Here is an 11,166-nt window from a genome sequence, read left to right as displayed (position 1 = left end):
ACTGTTCCACAGCAGACTTCCCAGAATTCTAGTTCTTGCAATCTTTCAACCCCCCTTTCTGTGATGTTTCCTGAGCCATAGATGCCAGAACTGTGATGTACATGTATCCACTGGGGCTGAGCTCCCCACAATTGGTTGATCCTTACATTATGTCTAGTTGTGGTTTGCTGTGATGGTCTCCATTTGCTGTAAAGGGAAGCTACTTTGATGAAGGGAAAGAGGAACACTTCTCTGTGGGTATAAGGATAAAATTTAAATATAGTTAGGAATTATCTGTGTTAGCAAAATGGCTATAGTGGAGTCTCTTTGAAGATCTATGATATCACTAGTCCCAGGAGATTGGCTAGGTATCTAGTACCAGGTATGGTTTTCTTCCTGTTGAGGGAGTCTTAAGTCTAACTAGACAGCTGTTGATTACCAATGACATGTGAGTGTTAATTCTTTCATGTTTATGGATATTTTGCCATTCTGGTCATTGTTATGGTTCATAGGTGTCATGGCTGGGCAGTGCTACTAATTGCAGCTTCCATAGTAGTTTTTGGTACCATGGAAGCTAGATCACAGGAAGGAGGTTTTCAGGTTAGATCAGTCTTGAATAATTTGAGTCCTATGTCCTAAGTGTGTGGTGTCCTAAGCAATAGGGGCTGACCTTTAACCTCTGAGAGGCAACCAAGGGCGACAGTCTATATTCTTTGTGAAGTTATGTGTAATACACTGACCAACCATTCCAAAGGATATTTCTCATGCATCATGCTGGGATTTTTGTTAAGTCTATGGTTCTTGTGAGAATTGTCTGTACAAGTGGCATAATTTCCTTTACAATATAACATATGCATATACTTCTGTGTATTGTGTTGTTTGATACAACTCTGTTTTTTCTTTAGAGGAATTGTTTATTTGGCTGTTTCCACTTTTCTTGTTAAACTGAGAGTCTAGATCTGTACCCAAGCATAATATTCAATAAATATTTGTCTGCTGAATCTGCTCAGTGAATGGGCCTCAGTTTCCTCTTGTGTAAAATGAATGAAATGACCATCTGGCCAGAGCATCTGTCGTTGAACTGGCTGCCAGGATTATCTTCACTGATCTAACAGGCTAAGTGGGTGTCCTTTTCTTCCTTATGGCAGTCCCTCCAAAATACTATGTGATGAGCAGAGTCCTTCTTTTCTTTGGTGGAGGGTATCAGAATCCAAGTCCTTCCTTGCTGGAATCTGAAAAGTCACAGTGATGCCTTTTTTCCCTATCTTCTGTAAGCATTGTGAAAAACTAAATGTAGCATTAGACTGTAAACCTCTGCATAAGAGAAGAGAAATAACACTGTAAGATAGATGGGACTTACTCTAATATCACTCAAACTTTTCTTTTTCCAGTGCTCCCCAAGCAATGCCAACTGGGGACTAATTTACCAGGCTATGTGAGCACAAAACAGAAATTGAAAATGGAATAGAACTGCTTTGGGAACTGGTAGGTAAGAAAGATATTTATTTATAATTTAGGAAAAAATTAAGAAACCCCAAATATTTCTTGCTTTAGGCTGTATCTCATCTCCCTCGGTTTCCTTGACTTTAATACTGAAAGCAAAACAAAACTTCTCCATATTAAACCAAATCTAAGCAAAACCATTTTCATCAGTTAAGATTCTTATAAAAATAACTTTACTGGTATTAGTAGTAAAATTTGAATTTTGAAAATTAGCAGTTTAAAAACCCTAAATTGTCATAGTCAGATCATCAAATTACCATATACATATTTGAGTTGTTAATTACTTAAAGATAATGTTTTTTAGTAGGCTCGTTTTCTACAAGCAGTACATGGTAACAACGAAGACTTATCTGTGAATTTTGCAGCCAAAGAAGCTACTGAGTCAAAATGTGGGTGCATTTTTAGCTGAGCTTTCTGGCTTCCAGCTTAGTGTAGGCAGCTAATGACCATTTAATGAAGATGTTTTTCACCTAGGCAACAGTCATAAATGTTTTGGATTTTTATTGTTGCTGTTGTTTATCTTATCTCTGTCCTAATGAGAATTAAATGACAACAACAAGCATTTTGAGTTTAAATGGGATAGACCTGACTAGAAGTTATTTTAGGTTTATTTCTGGTGTGAGCCTGTATCCAGAAACAATGGAGAAATGCCAGTAAGTAGTATAACAGTGACAGTGACACTTCTTTGATTGATAGAGTTACTGCGATAAGATCAAGAGTTGTGACAGCCTTCTGGATATCTCCGGGTCACCAGCTTTTCAAGACCTTGACATTTTCTCCCCTTTGGCTTGGAAATAATACAAATTCATATGAGGGATGACCCTGGAACAAACACCATTAAAAATCTTGGTAAAAATATGATTTTATTTCCATCTTGACCTTTATAAAGCATGGTGATTAAATACATGTGCTGTGGAGTCAGACAGATACATTAAATCCAGCCTGCCACTTGCTAACTTTATGCATTTATGCAAGGTAGCAAGTTTCTCTAAGCTTCAAACTTCTAAACCATGGAACAGAGAATAGAGTTATGTAATTTATAGGATCTTTTTGAGACTAAGTTTTACAATTGCTGTAGAATACTTAGCCTAGTGCCTTTTACAAAGTAAGCACTTGATCATGTGAGCCAATTCCCATAATAAGAATATCATCACTCTACATTTAGTATAGAAGAATTATCTGATGCATTAGTCTCCTAGGACCACTATAACAAACTAATGGACTTGGTGACTTGAAACAAGTCAACAAGCAATTTTATTCTCACAGATCTGGAAATCAGGGTGCTGTCAGGGCTCCAGGAACTGTACAGGAGGAAACGTCCTTGTTTTTGCTTAGCTGATGATGGTTGCTGGCAATCCTTAGTGTTCCTTCTACTTCCATAATACATGCCATTCTTTGTGTGTATGTGTCTTCTGTTCAAATTTCTCTTTTTCTAACTCTAGTTGTTGGATTGGGTTCCACCCATGCAGTAGAACCTTATCTTTAAACTTTCATTAATATCTGTAAAGATCCTGTTTCCAAACAAGGTCACATTCTGAGGTTGTGTTGATGTGAATTTTTGAAACACCATGTACAGCAGCATACCTAGTAGGGGGAGTGGATTTTCATAGCTCACTCTGGGTTAAGCATAATCTGGGTAGGAAGAGAAATAATGTAATAGAAATCAGTCACACACACACACACACACACACACACACACACACACACCCTGACAAACACACACCTCCAGGAGAATTGTGCACATTTAGTGGGTTAGTGTTATGCCCTGCTGAATTATAATACCATCTCTACTCACCAAAATCCCCTACTCAACAATAAAGCTTAAAATTTGCAAGCAGTCAGGAAGTATGGAGGGAAGTGGGTATTTGGAGATTTAGACTTGTATGTTCAGAGAGCCTCGTTCTCAATCTGCATGCAGGCAAAAAGGGGGAATATCCTTGTACAAGAGGCTGGGGATAGAAGCAAGGACATCCCTGTCATACCTTCTTTAGTGGTTTTTGATGTAGAGAGATAATAGCACTCTTCAGACTGTGTAACAAAGTTATTAAAGGAAGAGGTTAAAGTGTGCATTGTGATTCAGAGGACATGGGGTGGGAACTTATAAATTGATGCTGATATTTCTGATTCATGAACCACACTCACTTCTAGGCTTGGATTGTGCTGAACATCACACTAAGTTACCAAGTGTCTATGTTTTAAGAATATCTTGGGGACTGGGCAAGGTTGCAAACTCATGTAATCTAGCCCTGGGTTGTATGTATGGAAGAGAATTGGGAGTTCAAGGTAAGTTTGGGTTGCAAAATGAGTTCCAGGCTAGGCTGATACATAGAAAACAAATATTTATCTATTTCCATCTACCTATAGAGATAGAAATAGATATATCTTTTACAAAACAACATGACCACAATTTGAGTTAAATTTATACTGACTTATATGATCTACAATATACTTAATATGCAAATTTTAATATTTTCAAGCTGTCCTTCAATTAAAAAGAGTTTATTCCAGGATCTCTCATTGCAGGTGACTGTATTCTTTCTATTTCTTTTATTCTTGGCCTCTTTTTTCATGATCATGACCCAGTGGTGGACAAGTTGCCCATAAAAACACTTTACCTTCGGGTTTTCTGTGGTTATTTACTTGTGGTGTCCTTTGCTGTATTTAGCTGCATTTCTTGTAAACAGGGATTTGGCTGTAAAAGCTTAAATATTTGTAGCTAGAATGATGGGTACATTCTAGTTCATCAACTCAGGTGACACATGATAGTTGCTTATTCTACTGTTACTGATACAAAGATTGAGCCCTGAATTAGAGCAATGACAGCTTGATGCCTCTGCCTTCCACTTATACTCTGCTCTTTGGGATCAAATGGTGATTTGCTTAGTTATTCTTTGGCTTAGTAAGAAAGCTTTGTTCCCTATGAATTGTTCCTTTAAACTTTTTCATTATTCTATTAAAATTCCAATTGATGATCTGTACCTAATTCAATTACTTTTGGGGGTTTATAAAACGGTGATTTAATGCATTTAGCATTCCTTTTACATAATTCTGTATCGCAATATATCTCAGACTTTATATGAATCAGCCCTTCTTTCTTTTTTCAAAGAGCACTGGTTCATTTGAGTGAGAAGTAGATCTTAGTGGTAAAATAGATTTCAAGGTTACATGTGATTGAGACAGTATTACTTTTAGGGCATTTTAATACAGAGCCAGAAAACATGTCCACATGTATACATGTATGCATATGTATTTATAGGAGACTTCATATTTCTAACTTGGGTTTATAATTATCTCTGAATTTTTTATATCTGAAAAACTCCTTGTTTTTTTTTACACTAAAATGAATGCCATTATTGTGTATAACAATAATGTTACCAAGTGATGATTATTTTTTGTGATTCTTTGGTCTGAAATAAAAATTCACTTTTTACCCTGCATCCTGTGCTATGAGAAATGAGTGCAGTTTAGACACTAGAAACTCTGCAAATGTTTCTTGAATGAATAAGTTTTTTTAAGGAAAAAAATGTCCTTAAATATTCAATGCACCAGAGCAAATATGTGCTGGAACATAGGGTATGTTATCAAGGATCTATCAAATGGTATGTTTAAAGTCAAGTTCAGGGGACTATTCAGTAGCTTGCTGAAATCCCTGAGCCTGTTTCCATTAAAATTTCATTTCCCATTTTAAATGCATTGGCATAATTTAAGCAGGTGGTTTATAGAGCACACTAAATTCTCATTAATAGGAATATGAATTGGAACTTTGTGGTCTTCTTTTTCTGTTTTCATTAAAAGTCTAAAAAATAAGAGTGAGGAATCATGAGAGGCTGTGACAGGCTGGGGTAGGGTTCCTCTCATCCTCTTCTTGAATATCTAAAATGATGCCCAGCTTACATCTTGCATATGCTTTGGTCATCCATTTCTAACTTTATTCATGAATTGATTCCTCTTTTTGAATGGCATTTAATCATTTCAACTTTGATCTTACATTGAAATATTAGCTGTCATATGATTGAAGAGATGGGAAGTGACACGACCCCCAAGAAAACAGGAACTCTAGGAGTCCAAGGATTTCTGAGTGTTGGGAATTTTTCTTCTTACCTTTCAGGACACCAATGCTTATAGACTGTTTTAAAATCTTACTCTGCTCTAGTCTGGAGGGACTTTCATAGCCATATCATTCATGCTTCATTTAACAATAGGTTCAAGAAGGAATACCAGTTACAACATGTAATTTAAATCTCTGTTCTTGACACTAACCAATGAATGAAATTTGTTCATCACACATTGATACTCCTAACTCACACCAGGGAAGTTATGAAAGGTGGTCATTTGAAAATTAAAGGAATCTATACATGCAGACAGAACAAGGAGCTTAGATTGGTTTCTATCAAATTGTCTTTGACCCAATGACACCTTTGAAAATTGTCCACATGACAAAAGAAAACGGGACATGTGAAATACAAATCATTTTGGGGGAGGCAACATAGATGCTCTTTCATATCAGGTTTTGGGTGGATTTACTGGGTAGAGGCATCTAGTCCTCTTTCTAAATCCCTATCCTCTTTGCTTCCTGCATTAACGTAACCTGGAATATGTGGAGCCAAGGACTGAGCTATTAATTAAGGAGGAAAATCAATTTATTTTATGTATTCTAGTGTAAATGTCAGAGCCTGACAAGGATAAAAATAAGCCATACTTTTCTTTATTAAAAAAAATTCTGTGTTCATTCTGTTTCAGGCATGTTGCTATTTGATTAAGGGCATCGTTTGAAAGAGGCAGAAACTGCCTGCATCTTATACTTTCAAAGACCTAAGAATAATTAGAGGTATGATAGTTGATGGGAAGCACATCTCCCTCATGCAAGCAGACACAACAAAGTCTCCCTTCTCCCTGAAGACAAAGTCACTGAAGGTACCAGCCTTTATTTCAAGAAATCTTTCCATAGGAATGGACTCCAACTGTACAACTCAGAGATAGCTTCCTGATGAGAATTCAGTCCTTCACTAAGCACACTGTGGCCTTATTTTCTAAACTCAAATTCAGCGCTGAATCTGGCAAGATGATAAAATATTTAAAAGTGGGACCATTCTAGAAATTGTCCACATATGGCTGCCAAACATGAATGTATTGAGAAAACCCACACTTAATTTGTGTTTGATGTCATCTGGGTATCAGATGATATCATATTCTTTGAATTTACCAAAAGGAAACTTGTCTTTTATTTTGAATTTGAGGGTTAACCACCATCATATAGAATTTGTAATAAGTGGAGTATGTACATCTGTGATGTCCTTAAGTTATTTAGTTTTAGGCTTTTGGGGGTATTTGTCTTTATGTTTTCAATTATAATTTCAGCATTTGGACCTGCTACACATATAGTTTTCAATACTTATCCTACTCCTGCAAATCCTTGAGAATGATGATTTCCAGCTAGAACTGTGTTTTACACCATCATCTTTTTCTGATTGAACTTCACTTTGGCACAAATGCCAGCAGCTTGCACAGCTCATCACATCAGGTAGCCCTTAAGCACAAGATAAAGTGTTATTCCTCTTACAGGAAAAAAATCTCTGTGTGGAGGATTAGGCCTTTGGGATACATGTTCTTTGAATAGATGTCCTTGTCATCCCCAGCCAATGTATTGCCTTTATAATAACACATAGATGGAAGAAATGGGCTGGAGCTATTAGTCATCCATCTAGTGCTAGGCATTTAGCGATGGCAACTGTTAGTGTAAGATTTTATATTAGGTGTTTTGAAATGTCAGCCTCAGATGCAGGGCAAGATGTGGCACATTTGCTTCCATTTAGATTTGACACCATTCATTGCTTTCTTTCAAGAAACAGAATGAGGAATAAAGATAGTGGCATACTGTGCCTTCATGCTGAGGCTGCAAGCCTAGATGGGTCATAAGATAAATGAGAGAGTGAGTAAAGTATTTGAAAAACTCAAACATCAGTGATGCAATGAAAATGGCTCAGTATGTATAAGAAGACTACCCGAACATGAGTGAAAATGTAATGTTTCAGTTAATTCTCCACCAAAAGACATATAATTTGGGGTTACTTTTGCCTTTTTTTAATAGCCTAAACACTGTTTTTATTGGAAACACTCAAAGTCAAGATATAGGAGGGAGAACATCAGGTGAAATGGAAAGAATGTGAAGTGGCCCAAGGCAACACATTTCCATGAAGGTTACTGCTTCATGACAAGCCTTAAAGGATGTGTCTGTGGGCTGCTTGGGAAGTCTCCCCACACTGTGCTATCGGGGATAAACAATGCCTTGCAACAATTTATGGGGATAGAGGAGAGGGGAATCACTGTCTGCCTCTCTCCTATCCCGTTCACTGAAGTTTCTTTCCCCCATTAGTATTAGTTTCCTCAAAAGGTTTGGTTTTGATGGCTCCATGGAATGCCAGATGCCATGTCCTATAGTGGGGCATTCCATAGAAGACTTGGGAAGAAAAACTCTAGGCATGTGGGTGGTGAAGGCCAGAGAGAGTCTGACGTAGTCAATCGATGTGTCCAGTACCTTCTAGCACTGAGAAATCTTTCCCATGGTCTGGCCCTGGAAAACCTAGGGAGAGTTCATGGGTTTCATGGGAGAGGCATGGGAGTTTCCTGCTGAGGATTGATAGAAGAGCTTTTTAATTAAGTCCAATCTATGGCTCCATCATCTCATCTGGCTAAATGGCAGAAACCAGTAATTCCTGAAAGTGAGGGACCAGATTTTGAGGAATCCACGATGGTGTCAAGAGCTTCCTGTGGACTTCCCCACCGCTTCCTGTCTCCATCTGAATTTTCACCTGCCCCAGAGACAACCTGGTCTCTGGCAACAGGGTCTTGGGTTAGAAAATCCAGGAAAAGGAGCTAAAGCCCCTGATCAGGAGCAAGAGGACTGGCTATCTGTCCATTTGTCTGTCCACTGTTGGCCTGAGGCATCAGGAAATCTGTCATGCGCTGATGAGTTTTTGGTGTTGCTTAAGATGGTCAGATCTCATGAACTGTCAATCACACACCTTGAATTTATGTGGTCGATCTTTGGTGTGGATCTGTCTATGTCATCCAAGCTCATTAGAGCAGAAGAAAGACCATGTACAGCCCAAGGTCTTCTCGCCTGTGTGTTTGCACTGATGACTCACGAGGTGAGAGTGCTTGGTGTAAGCTTTTCCACAGTTGCTATACGAGCAGAGGTAAGGCCTTGGAACTGGAGATGGCTTCTCGGGAGCCCTTCCTGGAACACTGGGGTTCTCTGTTGCCTGTGGAGTAGGTTTAGGCTTCTCACATACAAAAGGTTCCTGACCAGTTGACTGGGTCACAAGTGAGTCCTGGGATTCTAAAGTCGGCAATGGCTGGAGCCTAGCTGGGGGCATCCCGAGGTTGCAGTGATTTAAGTGCAACATCTGATCCATAAAGGGGGGGCATGGCATGGGTCCCAGCAGAAGGCATGCCTGGAACAAACAATATTCCTGTGGTAGCAGGTACTGCTGATGGGACAGAATAAGGCAGTGGTTGGGTACTGGTGTGGGGAAGCTGAGCCTGGCAGGCCATTATGAGGCATCATATTCTCACTGAAGGCTATGGTCACCCAGAGTGCCTGGACTCCCTAAGGGCATCATGTGTGATCTTGTGTCCATCATTTTCCCTTGTTGGTGGTTAGACCATGGCTGACAATATATTTGGGAAGATGTAGGAGTCAGTTGGGAGGGGTATCTCGCACCATGCTCAAGTAGTGACATAATGATCTGTGGCTCCCTTTTACCCTCATTCTGCCTGGATAACATATAAGGCCTGGACATATTTGGATTTAGCAAGTGTTGAGTGGCCAGTAGCTGTTGAACTCCATTGTTTCCAGAAGGCACCAATATATGCAACATTTATGTTGATGTCTCATTATCTGTGGGAGACTGGTGCGCAGCCTGCCACCTATTTCCCTGCTCCATGTTGCCCAGGGCCAGACCACAGGGGAGGCTGACTCAGCTGGTGCCATCATAGGCAAGTGTCCCAATGCCTACTATTGCCTTCTATTCACTGGGTCTTGGATTATACAGAAATGTTGCTCATCTCCATTTAGGTGAATAGGAATTTGCTATTGCCCAGTCGATGACAGCATCAGCTTTGAAAGCCAGAGCTTCTGAAGACAAGAGCAGGGAGGGGTACAGAAGATTCTTGGCAATGCTATTGGAGCTGTTTGAATTCTGTTGTATAGCAGAAAAGGGAAGTGAAAACAAATAGTTGCTTTCTGGATATTTCCCTGAAAAAAAAAAAGCAATGCTCTTTAAACTTTCAAGAGCCATGAAAACAACTCCAAGCTTACCTGCCATTGGCCTTTGAACAGAAATAGTCTCTTCACAGAGACAGACTCTCTGGCCTTGATGGGCAAGCAGGTTTCCTTTGTGATGTTTCCATGGAGAACAGTGATTGATCTTTGTGTGATCTCAAGAAAGCAGAGTGGGTTTTATTTGCCCCATAAAAAGTACCAAATGTGGAAAATGTACTTAACATATGTGGATAAGTGTGCATTCTTGTAGGGACTTGGTGTACGAGTCAGTGTCACTGCATTTAGCTTGTAGCTTCCTGTGGTTGATCAGTAGCTTCATTGTGAAGTCAGGAAACCCAAGTCCAGCCCTAGACAAATCACATGTGTGTTAAAAAAACTTCCAATGATTAAATGTTATTCGAGGCAAGGTGATATGTTAATGAGGCAATGGAAAGTGTCATATGTTATTAGAATACTTACAACATAGGTTGTCAACCTCAACACTACCGACATTTAGGACAGGATCTTTTTTTGTCATAGGGCTATACTGTGCATGGAAAGATGTGTAGCAGGGCCCTTGGTTTCTACCCACTAGATTCCAATAGCATATCCACTTTCCCAATATTGAAACAAAAGATTTTCCTAGGAGTGTCAAAAAAAAATGTCTCTTGGGGAGCATACCTTTCCCTGGTTAAGAAACTTTAATTTAAGATTGACCATGGAAAAATATATCCTCCAAATGGCAAAGGACACATCTATGGGCCTCAAAACATAGAAGAACTGTTTAATTAGTGATTATCATTTGTCTTTCCTGAAATAAGTATTTTGCCAAATACTTATTTACTTATTTCAGGCCTGTCTGTTTGTCTTTCTGTCTGTATCTATCTGTCTGTCTGTCTGTCTGTCTATCTATCATCTTATTTGAAGAACAAAGAATCAACATAAGCCCATTAAGTTCATTCAGCAAGGCAAAAAATATCATTTGTTTAGGCAGGTGATTTTTTTCCCCCTGGTTTTAAAACTTAAATTCATTTGTATGATTCTGTGGTTGTATGTATGTATGTATGCACATGCTTCACACACGTGTGTGTCAAAAGACAACTTGTGGGAATAAGTACTCTCCTTTGTCTTGTGAGTTCCAGGGGTTGAACTCAGATCATTGGGCTCAGAAGTAAGTGGTTTTTCCCATCTTGGTGGCTGTCTTTTTGGTGTTGGGGAAAGATAGGGTCTCATGTAGACCAGGTTGGCTTTGAACTCCTGATTCCCTTGACTCTAATTCCCAAATGCTGGGATCATAGGTATATGCAGTCATGTTTGGCAGTGCATAAACTTGCCTCTGCTCTGTACTACAGGTTAGTAGCAACAGCCACCACAGAAGTGCTTAGGGAAACAAGTCCTTTTGTCATAGTTTGCTCACCCAC

At 39.1% G+C, this 11,166-nt stretch overlaps 1 pseudogene; it reads right to left on the bottom strand.

Moving 5' to 3' along the window:
* Nucleotides 1-7,747: 7,747 nt before the first annotated feature.
* Nucleotides 7,748-9,428, bottom strand: LOC127218658 (Krueppel-like factor 17; annotated as a pseudogene).
* Nucleotides 9,429-11,166: the final 1,738 nt, after the last annotated feature.

This window comes from Phodopus roborovskii, unplaced genomic scaffold (genome assembly GCF_943737965.1).
Source record: "Phodopus roborovskii unplaced genomic scaffold, PHOROB, whole genome shotgun sequence".
NCBI classification, from domain to species: domain Eukaryota; kingdom Metazoa; phylum Chordata; class Mammalia; order Rodentia; family Cricetidae; genus Phodopus; species Phodopus roborovskii.
Note: the sequence above shows the minus strand (reverse complement) of the source record. Positions and strands in the feature narration are given on the sequence as shown.